General features: G+C 30.9%; 1 protein-coding gene and 1 long non-coding RNA gene across 7 annotated transcripts in view; both read right to left on the reverse strand.

Moving 5' to 3' along the window:
* The window catches only part of LOC126905288 (uncharacterized), a 51241-nt gene that overhangs the window by 17135 nt on the left and 24341 nt on the right, over window positions 1–9765 (reverse strand). The gene's annotated exons all lie outside the window — the stretch shown is intronic.
* LOC126905293 (uncharacterized) lies at window positions 569–9425 on the reverse strand. Of its 2 annotated transcripts, XR_007703935.1 has the most exons (4): window positions 7663–9425; window positions 5487–6985; window positions 1014–1817; window positions 569–931 (listed from the first exon to the last, which is right to left on the reverse strand). It is a non-coding gene; the product is annotated as an uncharacterized LOC126905293 (long non-coding RNA). The 2 variants fall into 2 exon arrangements; XR_007703934.1 differs by having other exon boundaries at window positions 569–1817.

Here is a 9765-nt window from a genome sequence, read left to right on the forward strand (position 1 = left end):
AAAAAAAAAAAAAAAAAAAAAAAAAAAAAAAAACACATAGTAAAATTAATACCTTCTCCGCTTCGCATCGAAGCTAATACAATAAATTTTTTTATTTACTGTTAATTACTAAATAAGCTTTAATTATTATTATTGTTAACTATTAATATTTAAACTATTTAACTATTTTTCTAATTTCAGAAATCATATATATATATATATATTTTAAAGTTGGTAGATTACCATTAAGCTCAGTAATAAGATCCGCTACAGACTCGTGTTTCACAAAAGATTACCTATACATATATATAGTTATCTTTTTCTAACTATAAATGGTAATTATTCTTTAATATTTTAAAATAAAACTATTAAGTTTTTATTATGGTTCATATAATAACAGAACTTTAAGGTGAATAAATTCATTATATAGTTTAAAAACTACACACCAAATGAAAATACATCCAATAAAGTTATCAAAGACATTCCAAATCAAAATAATTAATTGTTGCATATATTATAAAAGAATAATTATTAACTAATTTATTTGCATTTGGCACGACTTATGTCGCAATAAAATATTCGATACTAGTATTGATGATGGAGACTCGTGGGCCGTTTATTTTTCATGAGCAATAACAGATTATTTAAAAAAAAAACCGAAAACAGGAATACAATTAATTAAAATTTTTGCATTGTATCGCGGCACTTTCAATAGCGTTGGCGGTGTCCAGCATGGTTCTTGGACCTCAAAAAGTTAATGCCGTTGATGACGACGGTCGCGGGTGTGAATTGGTTTGTTAAGTCCCGTCGTGCGCACGTCACTTTGATGACGAAAGAATGCTCTACGCATCATTTGCGGTGGGTCGTCGTCGACCATGCGGCACTTGCTAGACTTTGCACCGTAGTATATGGCACGCGTTGTTAGTCAGTCAAAGTTCTTCTTGTATTGCTTCTGTATTGTTAACAATAAATACACTACTATAGTAGAACATCTGGGTTCATTACTTAATTCAACAATTAAGATATTTTTTTACAAGTAATTTATAAAGTTCATGACACGGCCCGTAATAGCTCACTATTCATTTACTGTGAATTAATACGTTATCTGGTCGTGATTATCAGCTGCCAACCGTCACACTCGTTAGTGTTGATGATAACACTATGTTCGTCTTGTCCGGTGGTCGATAGATCAGGGGGGGTCAGCATTCTGAAAGATCAAAATACAAAATTTCGCGCATTAAATCATTCTGATTGATAACAAGACGTTTCTTGTCAAAAACGTTTCTCTTTATATATCCTTGTTCCCACCATTGTTAACTTGCTTACCCTGCATTTTCCCTTAATATGACATTATTATTTTACTTAGAATTTAAAATACTTACTACAGTGTTATACTATACTAAAACGGAAGTTTATTTGATATATTTTCAGCTATTTACTGCACTGATCTCTGTTGCAAGCTGGCCATAAAATCCGTCCCATCCATAATTTGCCTAGCCAAGAACCATCTTTGACTCCGTAATATATGAAAGATGGCCACCACCCTCTGATGCATGTTAAATTTGAGAAATAGAAGGATATAAAACTGTTCATTGGTCAACAGATATAATAAAATTATTTTCAGTCATAATGTGACTTTTTCTTAATTAGTATGTAATAAAATGTTTTGAAAAGGGTAAAATAATTTTTTTCAAAATATTTTCAGAAGCATTAATACCTTGTTTAAAAGGAATATTTTGTTGTATAACTTCATTGTATAGAGTTGAACGAACAGAAAATGATTGGAATGGAAGTGTAACATTTAATATTTGTTTTTCCGAAATTCTATTATATACCTCCTGTAATGGATATTAAATAGATTTATTAGATTTCTTAATGTCATAAATAATTTTAACATCAAAAACACATAAAATTATCAAGTTAATTAAAATTCTAATTACATACACTAACAGTAAAAAATGAGAGTAAAAGTTTTTGCTTAAATTATTTGAACTGAATAATATAAAAAAGTCTAAGTTCTGATGCTTTATAGTATTCTATATTATCGAGTGGTCTTGGAAGTATATAGAACTCCTTCTTTATTACATTTTCTCATAATTGAATTAACCTTTTGACTACTCCTAAATAAACATTGCGCATGTTTTCCGACACAACTGTTTCAGTAATATTAATTTGTAGTCTAATTAAAAGGCTAACCTGTTTGTGATAGTCTTCATAAGTTATATGTCGAATGGTTCAAGCAGTTCTCAAAGGTGAATTTAAACCAGAACTTGTCCTGATTTTATACTTTATACTTCACAAATAATGACCTTAATTCATAACTTTTACTTAAATTTAAGGGAGTATATTCCAGGGATAAAGGTTGAGGGTTTATTACTTGCACAACATTAAAAGATTCGACCCAGAACAGATTGATTGAAATAAAGTGGTTTATTAAAAATATTATGACATTCAGCCCGATTCATTTCTTAAACCACATTTTGTGAATTCAACTTTTTTATTCTTTATTAATATATACACAAAAGACACAATAAGAGTATTAGCTAATGACAAGGGAGAATAAAATATTGAATGAAGAATCCTTTCACCGATGATACTAACGTCTTTTAATTATAGTGTTTAACCTTATTTTATATTTAATTTTTTGTTAGGGATTAAGTAGGTCTCTGCACCATTTAAGCTTAAAGCGGCGAGGAGGGTTACCAAGGATGGTTAATGAAGCTAGATTTTTAATAAGTTCATTTGGATGAGAGTTAAGGCGTAGGTGGAAACGTTTATAATAATTTTTTGCCTCTTCCTGAATTGTTTTCATGTGTAGGTCTTTTTGTAGGGAATGATTTGATACATATGGTGGAGAATTGTTAATTTTTCTTAGTATTTTATTGTGGAACCGTTGAATTTTATTTTGATTAGAGATTTTTGCGTTGCCCCATAGCTGTAAGCCGTACGTCCAGATTGGCTTTTAGAGAGATTTGTAAAGGAGTAGTTTATTATTTAGTTTTGAGTGTTTCTTGTTGACGATTAGGGTTTTGAGCATTTATAAGCGGGAATTAGTTGTGATGTTTTGGTTTTGATGTGGTGAGCCCAGGTAAGAAGGCGATCAATAGTTAGCCCGAGATATTTAACGTTTGGGGATGAGGGGATCCGAGTACCAAAAAGTGATACCTCTGGACATGATGTTAATTTAAGTATAAATGTAGTATGTATTGATTTGGCTTGGTTTATTTTAAAACGTCACTTTTTGTACCAATCTTCCATCAGTAAATGATGATTTTGTAAGTTTTTTGAGGCTATAATAGGATCTGGACTGGATGATATTATGACTTTATCGTCCACATAATCTGCTACTAAAGTGTTAGGCGTGGTCAATTGTATAAATATTGTAAAGAATTGGGGAGAGTATTCCGCCTTGCGGAACACCTGCCGCAATTCCTGTTATATTAGAGTCTGAAGAGCCATAATGGACCTGGAAGTATCAGTCTGTGAGATATGATTTAAGTATAATGTAGTATATTGAGTATAGGAATTGTTTTAATTTGTATAGCAGACCTTCATGTCATACTCTATCGAAGGTCTGGGATACGTCAAGGAATGCGCAGTTTCAGTAACGTTTTTTTCTATGGAAAATGAGGCAGCGTCAGCAATTCTATGGATTTGGTGAATAGTCCAGTGATGAGCACGAAAACCAAATTGATAATCAGATAAGATTTTTTTATCAAACATGATAGGAAGGATACGTTTAAGTCAAGTGGTATGTTTGGTTTAGGGATAATAATGATTTTAGAGAATTTTTATAAAAGGGGGAAGTAAATGGGTTTTAGTGAAGCATTGAAAATGTGGGTAAGGAGGATGATTGCACATTTTGGTAAGCATCTGGTAACTTCCGCTGTAGTTAAATCAAATCCTGGGGATTTCCTAAATGAGTATTTTTGTATTGTAAATTTTACTTCACTGGGCGTGAAGTGTTTTACTGGTAAAGATATAGGGAGAGGAGAGTCAAGATACATTTTTACAGAGTTTGTAGTAGCTAGTGAGGATGTTTCAGGGTAGGTTGGAAAATTTCATGAAGATGATTTTTGAATAGTTCTGCTTTTTCAGCATCAGAAAGAAACAAGGCTACCACCTGGTTTTTTTATTGGGGGCGATGAGGTTTTATATTGAAAGTTTATTTTATTGCAAATGAAATATTTTTATTTTTAGATAAAACTTTTTAGATAAAATTAGCCAATTTATTATATTTTTGTTTAAAAGATGTGAGATGGTGTCGTAGGTACAGGGCTCTTGCTCTCTTTTTTCCTCCTATTAGTGTACGTATATGGCTCGGCAAAGAAAGTTGATATGAAAAGGAATAGTTTTCTACAAAGGTGGTTGACCATGCCGCTAATTGAATTATATTTGTAATGCTATTTACTGCGAAGTCAATATCATCCATGGGTTTTAGTTTAATATTCAGTTTTATTTTTTGATTAATGAAGATCATGAAATTTTTAACGATCAGTTGTGGAATTGAAGAGTTTGGGAGGTTCGGGGCAAGTTAATGGATAATCAGTAAGTGATAATACGACTGAAGAGTGGTCTGAGTTTAAGTCCAAGATATTATCAGTAGAGTGAAATCAATTAGATAGGATTTTTGAAACAAATATGAAAGTATATCTAGCTTTTTTTTTGAGCAGAAGTTGGCCAGTAAGTAGGGCCTGGGAAGCAAGTATTTTAAGTTTTTTTGTACATACGACATCACGTAGTACAAGATCACGTGGGTTATTTGTGCAACATCCCCAACTTAGATGTTTGGCATTAAATTCGCCTCCAACTAAAAAATTGTTGCCAAAAGTACAAAAATAGTTATTAAAGTCAGCAATTGTAACAGTATGTTTTGGAGGTGAGTATATTGCAGCAATTGTTACAGGGATATTATTTATGTTGATTATAATCGCACAGAACTGTAGGAAGTTCTCACAGAAATTGGGAAGAATTTGGAATGTGATGGTGGATTTAATTAGTATGGCGACTCCGCCGTGAGCTGTTTTATCTGAAAGATTAGCTTTCAGTAATTTTTAACCTGGAATATGTACCTTTTAATGTTGATTAAGATGAGTTTCTGTAATTAATGCAATATCAATACGTTAGTTTTGTAGTACTGATTGGATTTCAATTACATGATTTTTGAGGCCATTTGCGTTGAATAGTAAAATTAAAAGGGAATTGTTTGTGTGTGTATTATTGATCATTTTTTATTATCTAAAAGACTAGTTATTACTTTTGTAAGTAGAGATATTAAAGGATTTATTAGAGATTTAAAATCCTCTAGAAAACTTATTGTTTTGTTGATATCAGCTGACGGTGGGGGCAGATGTTGATTTGAGGATTGGCCTAACGTGATCTGTGCATAGGATGGGGTGGGGTTTGGGTTAGTATCATAAGTAGGGTGGCTATCTTTTATAACTAATGACATATCTCTAATATTATCTAACAAAAAAAAAAATGAATACTAGTGGCAGGTTTCTTACGTCGTTGGAGATCCTTGTATACTGCACATCCCTTGTAACTAGCTGGGTGGCTCCCTTGACAGAGTACACATGTTGATGTATTTGAACAGGTGGAAGATGGTTGGCAGGCGCCGCAACGAACACATCGTGGTGGGTAGCAGCAGTACGTTTTGGTGTGATCGTAGTTTTGGCAATTTAGATATTGGCTTATAATTTTAGCTTTAAAATGTTCTTCTAGTTAAATTTTTATGTGTAATAGAGATGTCAATTTGTATATCTTATGATTGATTGCTGGATTCTAGATCGACAAAAAAAGTGGCAATGGGTGCTTATTTGTTTTGTGTAGAACATTGCTAATATTTCTCACTTCAAAATAACGAAATTCTATTTCAGATTTTATAAGACAAGTTGGCGTTGATGGATGCAGGTTGCGAATTACGAATGGGACGAGTTTTTCTTGTTGTAAGTAGGTGTGGTATTCGGCTTTTTCTTCCTTTAAATACCTTATTAGTGACCTATATATGCGTCTGGAGTGCTGGTTTGAATTTTTAAACTGTTTACATATGATTTACAGACAATGTTTTCAACACCGATTTGTTCTATAAGTACTATGCATAGTTCCGGAAAATCGTCGACACCTCTTACGAATATTGGGGGAGGAGGTTTAATTGGTGGATAATTTGTACACACTGTCTGTATGTCAATGGTAATATTTTCGGTAGAATCATTGAACGAGAAATCGAATTGATCCTTCAACTGATTAGAATCTTGAACTTCGTTTGAAGTGAGAGCTTCAAAACGATTTGTTGAAGTGAAAATTTTTTTCTTGTTTTGGGAGGTTGCACACGTCGAGAGTTTGGTTCGGAATTAGTAGAGATTTCTTTTAGATTTTTGTATGGCTCATCCTGCGTCTGGTTGATTATTACTTATGTCTAGTTATGAGTTGGAGGTTTTATTTTTAGTAATTATTAACGTGGATACGATGTTATTTGTTAAACTAATATCTTTATTATTATTATTGTTGTTGTTGATGATGTTTCTGCTAGTCATTTTGATAAGAATGTAATTATTATTAATAAGTTACTAAATAAATACAATAACAATCGCAGTCGCGATCGCGATCGCGATAAGTACAATTGGAGACGACGATGGGTTGCGATAGCGTAATTATATTATTATTTTATATAATAACGAGACCGCCTAGGCGGCCGCTGATAAGACTGTATGCACTAGAGCACTGATAATATTACAGCTAGAACGTTGACAATATTCAAGGACGAATATTTATTTCCTTTGTTATTGTGCACGAGACTTCAGTTGAAAGTATAGAGTAAGTAGAATGATTAAATAGACTAGTCGCATGTTTGATTACCGGTGTAGAACTAATGAACGAAACACACGTTGTACGGTAAGATTAGTAACTTAGAGCGCACTATACGCACGTGTGTGTCGAACAACGGCTATCACGGAACTCAACTTTTTCAACTTAATTTTTGAAAATATTCCGGAAATTCTGCATCCTTTAAACAAATGTCAAATTAAAGCTTATAAAAAAACTATAAATTAAAAAAAATGTTGTCCCAATGACTTATTTTCTACATGCAAAAGGCTGCCGTAGTTTAAAAAAATACTATTTTTGTATAAAAATTTTCGATTTTAAATTTTCAAATTTAAATTGCTATAACTTTTTGAAAATGTATGATTTAACACAAATTTTTATTTCTATATACATTATATATACCCCTTTCATCCGACATACTTTTTTTTGAAGTGTGTTATAATTTAAAATAACAAAATAAAATATATTTTTAGTTGTAAGAATGTATGGGTATTTTGACCAATTTTGGATATTTGGGGATTTGGTCAAATCGTGAGCAACGAGGTTCTATGGGTGTTGTAGAGTCCGAGGGTTTAGAACGACGAAGACAATTAGATATAAAAATAATAAATGCAATACCTTTTTGATAAGGTGTAATAAAGTATAGTCTGGTTGGTATCTAATAATATGCACAATGGCAACGGAACGGCAAGCCAGTTCATGAATACCATTTAACGTGACTATGTACAACCTGTCTAATATAATATTCTTCAATGTTATTATAATCTATTATATTATTATGTTAATAATCTATTGCTTCGTCGTTCTGTACTCAGCTTTATTAACTCTAAATAATTGGGATAACATAAGTTTACTTACTTCTTTTTTGATAGCTTGTGTAAAGATCGTCGATAGTCAAAATGTTAAGAATGAAACTATTACTTAAATTGTGCTAATTCGCACACACGAAAATTCTATAATGTCTTTTTTATATAAATAAATAAAATCTCGACACAAAATAATAATATATCAATATCGCATTATAATGTACCGACAACAACATGGGGTCGCGACTAGTTAACAGAAATAAACTGGACAAAAGATTTTAAAATTCTTCTTGAATTCAGAATTTCAAAAGTGGAGAAGAGCTGGTCGCAATCACGCTCGCTCACCAGCTTACTAACTCACTGGCTTGCTAGCTCTCTCTCTCTCTCTCTCTCTCTCTGATGTGTAAGCAGAACTGGGCCTTCTTTATATTATCATTAATTACCCCCATCATGGGATGTTGTCGTCAGTGCTTTTAGTGATTTTCAGTTTATTGTAATAAATTGAACATAACATGATTATTATTTTATAATATGCATAGTATATAATTATTAATTTAACAAGTATGTACATACAAAATAAATAGTGTACAACAGTATATGTTATGACAGATAAATAAATTATTTGTTTGTATACAAGTAGTATAAAATAAATATTATAAATGTTTCATTGATAAATGTAAGATACATAGTGCAAAGAATTGGGCATATTACAACAAATAAGGCAATTTTTCTTATACAAGTAGTGTTCAAAACTTGAAACATACGTATAAAAAGTAGAACTTTTTCTACTTAAATTTTGAAAATGTTCTGCAAATAGTACGTTATGTACTATAAGATAAAAAAAATTGTCCCGACGACCTATCTTCTATTTGCAAATGACCGCCAAAATTGAACAAAAAGTATAATTTTCGTGTAAAAAATCAATGTTATTTTGGTACTTAAAACTTCCATAACTTATTGAATAATAAACTAACCAAAATAATTTTTTTTTATTGATGCTTTATACATTTTCCTTTTATTTAATATAATTTTTTGAAAATCTGACCCTTTACCTGCCCACAGAGGGGGATTTAAAGTAGCAAATTTTACAAAAATCAACTTTTTCAACTTAAGTTTTAAAAATTTTCCAGAAACACTGGATTCTTAAAACATATGTCAAATTAAAGCTATCGTCGACCTATCTTCTTTATACAAATTGCAGTCAAAGTAGAACAAAAAATAAGAGTTAATTTTGTTTTTGGAATAATCCACTATTTTTTTTTTAAATTAAATACTATTTAAAGATTTGTATCGAAAGGTTTCTTATGATAATGATTTAAAATTACTGTCAAATATCATTTATACTTATCCCTACTATGCCACGTCCATACTGTGCCACGACTCCACTGTGCTACCGTTTTTTAATATTCAACTAAAGTTAGGTAAATTCATAAACACTTTTTAATCTTAAATATGAATAGCTAAATAATTAAGTATGGTAATGTTATATTAATTTCCAGATTCATTGTAATTTTTTTTTGTCATATTCTATAAGAGGGAGCATGATACTTTTGTCTCCCTTGTATTTTGACCAAAAAGGCAACTGCCCCCTGGTTCTGGCGCCACGGGCTGCTACAAAAGGATATTTAAAAATCTTAAAATATTTACATACAAAATATTTAAAGTTTCTAAAAAAGTTAATTTTTGTGTTTTTTACAATATGCTTCAATTTTATCTTATTTTCTCAAATTTATTAGGTTTTTTTTAATAGTAATATATTGACACAAAATATTTATTATTAATCAAAAATATGAGCATGACTAAAGTATGCTTAAGAATAAAATTAATCATAATTGGAGTTCAATTCATATAAGAATTTTAATTTTTATAACTCTATGAATAGAAATTTTAATTTGATATAATTATTTTTAAGATAATTAAAAATTTTAATAAAACCAAAATTATTAAACAATTGTTATATAGCGATTCAATATTCAGATGACGATGTAATATGTCAATTTGAAAAAGGTACCACCAGAAAAGCTGCTGAAATTGGAAACTTGGAATTTTTAATATATGCTCATGAAAATGGATGTAAATGGGATGATGATACGACTATTGTAGCTGCTGGAAAAGGTAATTTGGAATGTTTAATATACGCCCACGAAAATGGATG

This window comes from Daktulosphaira vitifoliae, unplaced genomic scaffold (genome assembly GCF_025091365.1).
Source record: "Daktulosphaira vitifoliae isolate Bord-2020 unplaced genomic scaffold, ASM2509136v1 Scaffold_4, whole genome shotgun sequence".
NCBI classification, from domain to species: domain Eukaryota; kingdom Metazoa; phylum Arthropoda; class Insecta; order Hemiptera; family Phylloxeridae; genus Daktulosphaira; species Daktulosphaira vitifoliae.